The 10,500-nt window shown below is 41.8% G+C and overlaps 1 long non-coding RNA gene across 2 annotated transcripts in view; it reads right to left on the bottom strand.

Annotated features, from left to right (window-relative positions):
* The window catches only part of LOC110257309 (uncharacterized), a 407,691-nt gene that overhangs the window by 310,091 nt on the left and 87,100 nt on the right, over nucleotides 1-10,500 (bottom strand). The gene's annotated exons all lie outside the window — the stretch shown is intronic.

Below are 10,500 nucleotides of genomic sequence, written 5' to 3'. Positions count from 1 at the left end.
ACAAAATCTAATACCCTTTCAAGATTTAAAAAAAAAAAAAACACTCAGCAAACTAGAAATAGAAGGGGACTACCTCAATAAAGAGCAGAAAATAAAGAGCATCTTTAAAAGAGTCTCGCTAGCATCATACTTAATCCTGAAAGAGTGAATGCTTTCTCCCTACAATTAAGAATAAGACAGATGTCCACTCTCATCACTTCTATTCAATGACGTACTAGATGCAAACACGACCGGGCAAAAGAAATAAATGGCATCACAATCAGAAAGGAAGAAGTAAACCGTCTCTATTCAGAGATGATATCATATATAGAAAATGCTAAGGAAAGTCAAAAAATAAAAGCTGATGGAATTAAAGCATGCAGCAAGGTTCAGAACCCAAAATCAATATACAAAAAACAGTTGTATTTCTATATACTAGCAATGAACAATCTGAAAATGAAACCAAGAAAACAATTCTATGTACAAAAGCATCAAAATAATAAAATAGGAGTTCCCATCGTGGCGCAGTGGTTAACGAATCCGACTAGGAACCATGAGGTTGCGGGTTCGGTCCCTGCCCTTGCTCAGTGGGTTAACGATCCGGCGTTGCTGTGAGCTGTGGTGTAGGTTGCAGACGCGGCTCGGATCCCGCGTTGCTGTGGCTCTGGCGTAGGCCGGTGGCTACAGCTCCGATTGGACCCCTAGCCTGGGAACCTCCATATGCCGCGGGAGCGGCCCAAGAAATAGCAACAACAACAGAAGACAAAAGACAAAAAAAAAAAAAAAATAATAATAATAATAATAAAATACTCTAGAAGTAATTTATCAGAAAAATGCAAGTCTTATACACCAAAAACTACAAAAAAAATCATTGAAAAAAATTTAATAAGACCTAAATAAGTCGAAAGACATTCCATGTTCATGGACGGAAGATTCAGTAGTTTAAGGCGGCCATACTCCCCAAACTGAGCTACAGATTCAATGCAATCCCTATTAAAATCCACCAGATTTCTTTATAGAAAATTACAAGCTGATTCTAAAATTCATATGGAGAGTCAAGGGACCCAGAATAGCCAAATAATATTGAAAAAGAAAGTTGGAAGATGAATACTTCCCAATTGCAAAACTTACTCCTAAACTACATTAATCAAGCAAGTGTGATACTAGCATAAAGGCAGGCATAGAGATGAATGGGATCTAACTGAGCGTTCAGAAATAAGCACACATGTCTATGGTAAACAGAGTTTTGACAAGGGTGTCATGATAATCAAATGGGAAAAAAACAGTGCTTGTCAACAACAGTGCTGGGACAACAATATACACATTAAAAAAAAATAAAGACAAAAATCAAACCCAAGTCTGACCCCAAGTTCACACTATATATAAAAATTAACTCAAGGAGTTCCCGTCATGGCACAGTGGTTAACAAATCCGACTAGGAACCATGAGGTTTCGGGTTCAATCCCTGGCCTTGCTCAGTGGGTTAAAGATCCGGCGTTGCCGTGAGCTGTGGTGTAGGTCACAGACGCGGCTCGGATCCCGCGATTCTGTGGCTCTGGTGTAGGCTGGTGGCTACAGCTCTGATTAGACCCGCAGCCTGGGAACCTCCATGTGCTGAGGGAGCGGCCCTAGAAAAGGCAAAAAGACAACAACAACAACAACAAAATTAACTCAAAATGAGTCATAGAGCTAAATGTATGAGCTAAAACTATAAACCTTACAAAAGAAATATAGAAATAAATCTTTACAACCTTGGATTAGGTAATGGTTTCTTAAAAACAATTCAAAAGCACAATCAGGAGTTCCTGTTGTGTCTTAGCAGGTTAAGGGCCTGCATTGTCTCTATGAGAATCCAGATTTGATCTCCGGCCTCAGTTGGTGGGTTAAGGACCCAGTGTTGCTGCAAGCAAGGTCTGTAAGATCCCAGATCAGGCTACAATCTGGGGTTTCTGTGGCTGTGGCATAGGCTTCAACTGCAGCTCTGATTTAACCCCTAGCTCAGGAACTTCCATATGCTGCAAGTGTGACCATTAAAAAAAAGAAAGAAGAAAGAAAGAAAAGAAAAGAAAAAGCACAAATACAAGAAAAAATATGATGTTAGAGTGCATCAAAATTAAAAATTCTCAAGAGATACTATCAAAAAACAGAATGAAAGAAGTTATTTGTGAATCACATATCTGCGAAGGGACATCTATCTAGAATGTACAAAGAGCTCTTACAACCCAAGAATAGAAAGACAAGTTACCTAAATTTTTTTTAATGGGCAAAGGATTTGAAAAGACATTTATTCAAAAAAGAAATATAGATTACCAAAAGACCACTGAAAAGACTTACCACCGTAAGTCATTAGGGAAAAGCAAATCAGCCATTTCATACAAAAAAGGATGACTGAAATAAACAACAGAAAATCACGAGCAGTGACAAGGGTGTGAAGAAATTAGAATCCTAATGCATCCCTTATGCATTAGGTAAGGTAAAACCATACAGCTGCTTTGGCAGATTCCAAAAATGTTAAACATTGAGTTACCATATGACTTAGCAATTCTTCCCTAAGTATATACCAAAAAGAATTGAAAACTATGTTCACACAAAAGCTTGTCCACAAATGTTCGAAGCAACATTATTCAAAATAGAAAGTGGAAACAATTCAAATGTCAACCAACTCAGGAATGGATAAGCAGTAGTGATATGCCAATTTAATGAAATATTATCTGTCTATAAAAGGAATCAAATACTGACATGCTACGACATGAATAAAACTTGAAAGCACTGTCCTAATTGAAAGAAGCCAAACACAAAGGTCACATTTGTATGATCATTTATATGAAGTTCCATAATAAACAAATCCACACACAGAAGTAGATCAAAGATTGCCAGGGGCTGGGAGAGAGGAGAATGCAGAACGACTACCAACGGGTATGGGGTTTCTTTATGCAGTAAAGAAAATATAGTCTCTAATTGGATAATAGCAATGCTTGCACAATTCCAAATATTTTGAAAAACCACCAAATTGCAGGCTTTTAAAGGGTGAATGTTGTGGTGTGTGAATTATTAAGTTGATAACTTACAACATATAATAGTTTTTAAGAAGAGTTAGCAGTGGAACAGTCATAGATCATACAAACAAAAAATCTATCTGTTCCTAGATCCAGTATTCATCCTTCCCAATTAAAAAGAAAACACTGAAGCCACTCTGGATGAGTTATCGCTAATATTTACTTCAACGGATTTTTTTCTTTCAAATTAAAAGCAATAATATTTTTATTACCTTTTATTACAAGGCCCTCCAAATCCTAAAAGTTATCAGAGAAAAACCCAACAATAGTCCTCTTCCCTGCAACCCTCACTCCCACCATCACCTTTCCCTGAAGAGTACAAATGTTAAAAGCTAAATGTCTGCACTCTTCTCTATGCTCGTAGCAATGGATACGAAAAGAAAATCTTCACACCAACAAAGGTTTTTCTCTGATTTTACAAAAACTGGGTCATGCCATGCACATTTCTAACTTGTTTTCTTGTAGCTTGTCCTATAGGTTAATACATATAAATCAAACTCCTCCTTTTTAATGGTTATATAATATTCCAGAAATATGGACATGCCACAGCATATTTAACCATGCTCTATTGATGGCATTCAAGTTACTTCTTTTTTCGCACTTAATGTATACATTTATGTACATACAAACCAATTATTTTATTTCTGTAGGATAAACTTGTTCAAAGATTTAAAGATACAGAAAGTCATTACTTTGGACAACAATAAAAAAAGGTCTTTATTCCTTTAGACCATGGGATAGAGCACCATAGAAAAAATATATAAAAAAGAATGTGTAACTGAGTCATTCTGCTGTACAACAGAAACTGGCACAACACTGTAAAGTAACTATACCTTAATAAAACATAATTTTTAAATTAAAGGTCTTTATGTTGCATTAAACATCCTGCTTGGTGGAAATGGGAAAATGTATATATTTCTCAGCTCTGAGTCACAACCTTGTGGATAGATTAAGCTTTGTGGGCAAACACATAAATAAAATACAAATCACAAGTGCTCACCAAACAAGGTATTAGATCCTCTGTGTACGAGGGGGCAAAAGATGTGTCAGGACAGACACATTTCCTGCCCCAGGAAAACAAGCAGCCAAGGAAGGAAGCAGATTAGGGAAGCAGGCTGAACCCAAGCTTCCCGCTTGGACTGCCAAATTCCTCAAATCAACAACAAAGAATCCGATGAGGTTCCCAGGTTCAGAGATGGGGTTAGGTTTGGGATTTGGCTCAGGTTAGACCTATGATTTCTTTCGGACCATGGGTGTCCTTATTTGGCTATCTACTTTGCGTCTTCTCCTAGTTGGCTGGAGCCATTTTTTCAGGAAGGGAATACAGATGTTACAATCCCCGGACCGTGACTTATCTGAGGATGGCTTTCTTTCTTTTCTTTTTTTTTTTTTTTCCGTCTTTTTAGGGCTACGCCCGAAGCATATGGAGGTTCCCAGGCTAGAGGTCGAATCAGAGCCGTAGCAGCTGGCCTACATCAGAGCCACAGCAACCCGAGCCACGTCTGCAACCTACACCACAGCTCATGGCAACGCCAGATCCTTAACCCACTGAGCGAGGTCAGGGATCGAACCCACATCCTCTTGGATGCTAGTCAGATACGTTGCCACAGAGCCACTGTAGGAGCTCCTGAGGATGGTTTTCTTTTGTGGTCATGCACAAAAGCCAATGTGACTTAGTTTAAATGCTTGGGCCACAGCATTTTGTTCCTCCAAAACCCATAGATACGGCAGTTTTAGAAGTCTTCTCGCTTGTGGTAATTCTAAAGACAGCTTGAGTTTGGTTTCCCTGCTGGTGCCTTGCATGTGTGCACGGGTATAGAATATAAATAGAGTAAACTCTAAATGCACTCTCTGTCATTAAAATGGCTGAGAGCAAAACTGTCTGCTCTGATACATCCTTAGCTTATCCAAAATGATCAGACAGGGAAGGAACTCCACATGAACTCTGCCTATGGCAATGTGGCCATTACGTCACTAACTTTGAGTCTTAAAGGCCCCAAATAGTAAGGCCACAGCAAACTAGCCCGAGGCAATAATGTAGAGATCTGATTTTACGCCTCTCTTGCTTTATGTTACCCAATGCTATCAGAAGGAGCCATCCCACCCTGTTGTTTCAGAATGCCTCATACCACTTACTGGGAGGCAGCAGCTATTCCGTATGTCATAGCGCCACCCTCTGGTGGACCTAGGGAGTCCAGAATACATAGTTTTGCCATCTATGCTGTGGGCTGTGGGCTGTTGAGACCTGACATAGGAAGGGGAATATGATGGTTTTCTTCCTCTTTCTGGCTACTTCCCCCCAAAATCTGCCTTAGAGTCTCTTGCCAACTGGAGCAAAAGTGGAATTTATGGAAAGGATGTAGGGGAATATCCTCAAAATCTAAAAGAAGGACCAACAGGCTTGAAACAGAGCCCCTCCTGGAATTTCAGCTGCAAGCTGACAGTGGACATCGTGACATTGCAACTAGTCACTGGAATAGAAGTGACTATTTTCGTTCTTCCTGTTAACTCTGTTGAAGTTCCTGTTCCAGAGAGAGACTGTTCTATGGGGCTCGGGTCAGCGTCCCACTTCTTGGCAGGAAAGGATAAAGGGTCTGACAGTCCCATTGTACTGACTCAAGTGAGAAAGAGGCCATTCTCCAAAATAGTATTGTAGTGCTTTTAGAGGAAAAAAGCTCAATGTGTCCCTCCAGTTTATAGATAAACTGCCTTTCCAAGTGGATATTTGCAGGATTTTTTAACTTACGTAATTCAAAACATTTTCTTCACGTATATCTAGAGGTGGGTCTCTTCTGTTTTTGTCTGGAATGCACCGAGCCCCTTGAGCATGTGTGCTTGGGTTTTGTTTCATCCTTTATTATTGCTTCTATTTCATAGGTTATGCTATCTTTCCTAGGAACACAAACTATTCATATGTTGGATATTTGCTATGGCTTTCAATTTGTTTCCTTCTGCATGTGCCTTTTTTTCTGCATCCTAGAAAAGCCTTCCAAATCTGTTCTCCACATGACTGATGCTGATTGACATGCAAACTGTCGTGCACTGATTATGCTATTACTTGAAAGTGATCTATATCTTACTTGAATGGCTTCCATAGCCCAACCTGTTGTCTTTTCTTTTCAGCCTGTGTTCTCTTCCTGGCATCATGTTCATGTTTCACGACACTCAGTATCTCACTGAATTCTATTATTGTAGATACTAAACAATATCTGACAATTTCCATCTGGCTCCTTTAGGTTCTTCAGAGATAGGAAACTTCTATGAGCTTCCAGGATACTGTCCCCTGCCCTTTGTTCTGCCACATTTTCAAATGGACCCATCCCCACATTTTGTTTCATCTATGCTCACTCATTCTCAAACAAGGCAGGATCTATCCAGATTCACCGATAGCTAAGAGGTAGGCATTTGCCCTTAACCCCACTCTCTGTCTATTTAGGTATGCGTCAAATAATCTACCTAAGTCTACAACTAAAGAATAGATCAGGAGTTCCCATCGTGGCGCAGTGGTTAACGAATCTGACTGGGAACCATGAGGTTGCAGGTTCGATCCCTGGCCTTGCTCAGTGGGTTGAGGATCCAGCATTGCTGTGAGCTCTGGCGTAGGCCGGAGGCTACAGCTCTGATTAGACCCCTAGCCTGGGAACCTCCATATGCCTCGGGAGCAGCCCTAGAAAAAGACAAATAAATAAATAAATAAATAAATAAATCAGAGTTCCCATTGTGGCGCAGCAGAAATTAATCCAACTAGAATCCATGAGGATGCATTTTCAATCCATGGCCTTGCTCAGTGGGTCAAGGATCTGGCGTTGCCATGGGCTGTGGTATAGGTTGAAGATGCAGGTCGGATCTTGCATTGCTGTGGCTGTGGTGTAGGCCGGCAGCTGTAGCTCCAATTGGACCCCTCGCCTGGGAATTTCCATATGATGAAGGTGCAGCGCTAAAAAGCAAAAAAAAAGAAAGAAAAGAAAAGAAAAAGAATTGATCAATGTGCCCAGTTCACAGCTTATTTCCCAGATAGTCCTCCTGAGTAGGAACCAGCGGTGAGGCAGCCCTCTTTCCGTCCGCCCGCAGTCCAGGTCCCTGATAAGCCTCGCTGGGATGCAAAGTCACACTTCTCAGAAATACCACCTACTGCTTGGGCCCTGTGTTTCAGAGAACCCACTCTGGCCATTTTTTGGCTATATGCTCCTCACCAAGAGAAGAATCTGCCAGACCAAGAGGATGTGCCCACCTAGAGCCTTTCTAGAGCACATTATAGTCAGGACCTTGAAATTCTCTGCCCAAATAGCTCGAGCCTATTTGCAGAGTCTGCATAGACCGTGCCCAGAGGTTCACCTTCCGAAGGGTCACCCGTGCCATAGGTATGTGCGCTCCCAGGCCCAACGAATGGCCAAGGGCAGCTGCGTGCAGAGGTTCTGGACACTCCAGCTGGGGTGCCACCCACGTGTGCTCAAGGCTGCTTGAAACGCAGCAGAGAGTGTAGGGGAGAGAGGGGAACCAAGCTGAGGGCGAATGGACTTGGGGCTGGCATTCTCCAAATCACTACTATTTCAGCATGGAACCCCAAGGAATTAGAAATTCTCAGTTTGAACCTAGATTTCCAGATTATTTTAAAGGCATATTTGTTGAGGTAAAATGACAGAATTTATTTTCTTTTGTCTTAGCTTATAATTTTTAATAATTTGGACATAGGGTCCATGGGCTTCTACTTCTTACCCTGGGCCCCACAAATATTAGAGGGGACCTAACAAACAGCTTCCAAGGCTCTTCCTGCCTGCCTGCCTGCCAGCCTGCCTTCCTGCCACCTACACAGAAGCAGCTCAATTTGGAAACAGGTTAGTTCCAGAGGCTCTGCAGAAGTCTGAAGGAAAGCAAAAAGTAACAGAGAAGGATACAGATTGCCGTCCCTGCATGGAACACCCTTAAATCCCTGTGTGCGTTGGCCCTTGGAAGCTTTATACTCCTCTTCCCTCCCCCACATCCTATCAGGCATCTTTCTAAAACTGAGCTGTTGCTTCAGGAGTTTCCGTCATGGCTCAGTGGTAACGAACCCGACTAGGATCCATGAGGAGGCAGGTTCGATCCCCAGCCTCGCTCAGCAGGTTAAGGATCCGGCGTTGTTGTGAGCTGTGGTTACAGACACGGCTCAGATCCTCCATTGCTGTGGCTGTGGCATAGGCTGGCAGCTGTAGCTCCAAGGTGACCCCTAGTCTAGGAAAAGAAAAGACAAATAAAATAAAATGGAACTGTTGTTTCAAAAATCTCTTTAGGCCAATTTCGTCCCGACTCCCTCCCTCTCTTGAGGGTCTCCAACAGTCCTGGAAGGAATTTTTCGCACATGTGGTGTAGGCTACACTTTGGTGCTTCAAGCAGACCTCCTTGGATCTCATTTACTATTTCTGTCCACTCCTCCAGCTTCTGTGTGCTTTTGCCTCTAGCAGCCCACATCTGTGACAATTTCAGGGGACTGCCATCAGGCTGCAAAAGCCACTTTGCCCCAGCAGGCAGACAGCTGGAAATACTTGGGAATCTACATCGCTCCAAAGTAACACTTAGCCAATGGCCAGTTTGTGTCAGAATATGTAACCCAGCTCCCTGGCTTGAATCTGGAACAATTCTAAAGGTTGCTTCCACTCCACAGTTCCCCTGATAAATCAAGCTGAAGCTACCCTCGATGAGACCTGACCTGAAACCACATGCTCGCCCTCATATTTACATGCAAAACTTATTTATTTATTTATTTATTTATTTTTAGGGCCCCACCTGAAGCACATGGAGGGTCCCAGGCTAGGGGTCGAATCGGAGCTACAGCTGCCAGCCTACACCAGAGCCACAGCAATGCAGGATCTGAGCCGCATCTGTGACCAACACCACAGCTCATGGCAACGCCGGATCTTTAACCCACTGAGCAAGGCCAGGGATCGAACCTGCATCCTCATGGTTCCTAGTCAAATTCGTTAACCACTGAGCCACGACAGGAACACTATGCAGAACTTATTTTTTTTCCCCATTTTGAATTTGTAAAATTACCTTGATTTTCATTTTCATTATAATCACATGTCTTTTCTTAGAGCAAATTTAACACTGTCTTTGCTTTTGCACTTTCAGACACGATTGTATTAAACATTTTACAAAACAAATCCACAATCAGCAAACATGGCCCATATCACACATAGTTACACTTAATATGTTACAGAAGGGTGGCAGCCAAAATGCCTGCACATGGCTTTTTTCCTCTGTTGGGACTCACAAAATTGACAAGGTTTTCTTTGTGTCTATAAAAATTTGTAACATAGCAGAGTAGCAGTTAATTCACATTGCAATTGGATTTAACACACAAAAAAAAACCTAATTTCTTTTTTTGGTCTCTAATTAATCTACCATAATCTCCCACCACTAATTAGTAAAGGGTTATTACCTAAATGTCCAATACAATGTAAAATTTAGTTCAGGGAGTACCCCGGTGGCTCAGCTGGTTAAGGATCCAGTGTTGTCACTGCTGTGATCCCTGACCTGGGAATTTCTGCATGTCATAGGAACAGCCGAAAAGTAAGTAAATAAAGGAGTATTGTGAGAAAAAAAAAATAAAGTTTAGTTCAATCCAGTAACTTAAGTTTTCCCTTTAGATAGTGTCATCCTCTTAAATACAATAAACACATGTCCTCTCAGATGGCTGCCCTGTCCTTGGTTCTCCCTAAGGGGTCACCCAGATACGCAGGGAAAGGGATGGGTGGCTTATGAGACAAGCCAACTTGGGACAAGTAGGGCTGCCACTTGTGCTGCTCCTTGAATGTGCCTGTCCCATGTTGGCTGGTCTCAGGGGGTGTGCCTGCCCATCTGAAAGCTGCCACCCTCCCACTCTTAGATGCTGCTGCCATCAGCAGCTGTCTGGGCCGTTCTTTTGATTCATTCTTCAACAACACCACCAAAAAAACAAAAACAAAGCAAAGGCCTGGATCCCTCGCCCATCCTCAGAAACATCTGCATTGGATGCCTCTTCTCTTTGCTCCCTTAATTCTCATTACAGTTCACAGTAGTTACAGGTACCAGGTATGACTAGAGATATAGCTACAGGTGTACACTGTACAGCCAGTTATTTAGTTTTCAGTCTTCTCAGAAAAACTGTAGGCTCCTTTAAAAGAATAGCCATGCCTTGCTTTATTTTGAATCTCTAGCAATTGACCCTGTGCCTGACATATAGTGAGTATGAAGACGATACTCTGATAATCTAGGGGTTTTCAATCTAGGGGCTTTCACATTCCTCATGTAGAAATGCTTCCAGCCAGGCACAAGCCCATAATCTTTCAGAATCTTCAGAATGAATTCCTTTAGCCTCATAAAAAAGAAATGATGTACTACTGAAGCAACAACAGGGGAAAGGAGAAGGAATATTTTTATGCCTTACTTACGAATAAGAATTTGCTTGCTCAGAATTCAGATACTTATTTTTAATTAGTCAAATTTT

This window comes from Sus scrofa, chromosome 16, assembly GCF_054392235.1.
Source record: "Sus scrofa isolate SSC_HxYL_T2T_F1_AM1 chromosome 16, Sscrofa_HxYL_maternal_Yorkshire_Landrace_v2.0, whole genome shotgun sequence".
In the NCBI taxonomy this organism is placed as follows: Eukaryota; Metazoa; Chordata; class Mammalia; order Artiodactyla; family Suidae; genus Sus; species Sus scrofa.
Note: the sequence above shows the minus strand (reverse complement) of the source record. Positions and strands in the feature narration are given on the sequence as shown.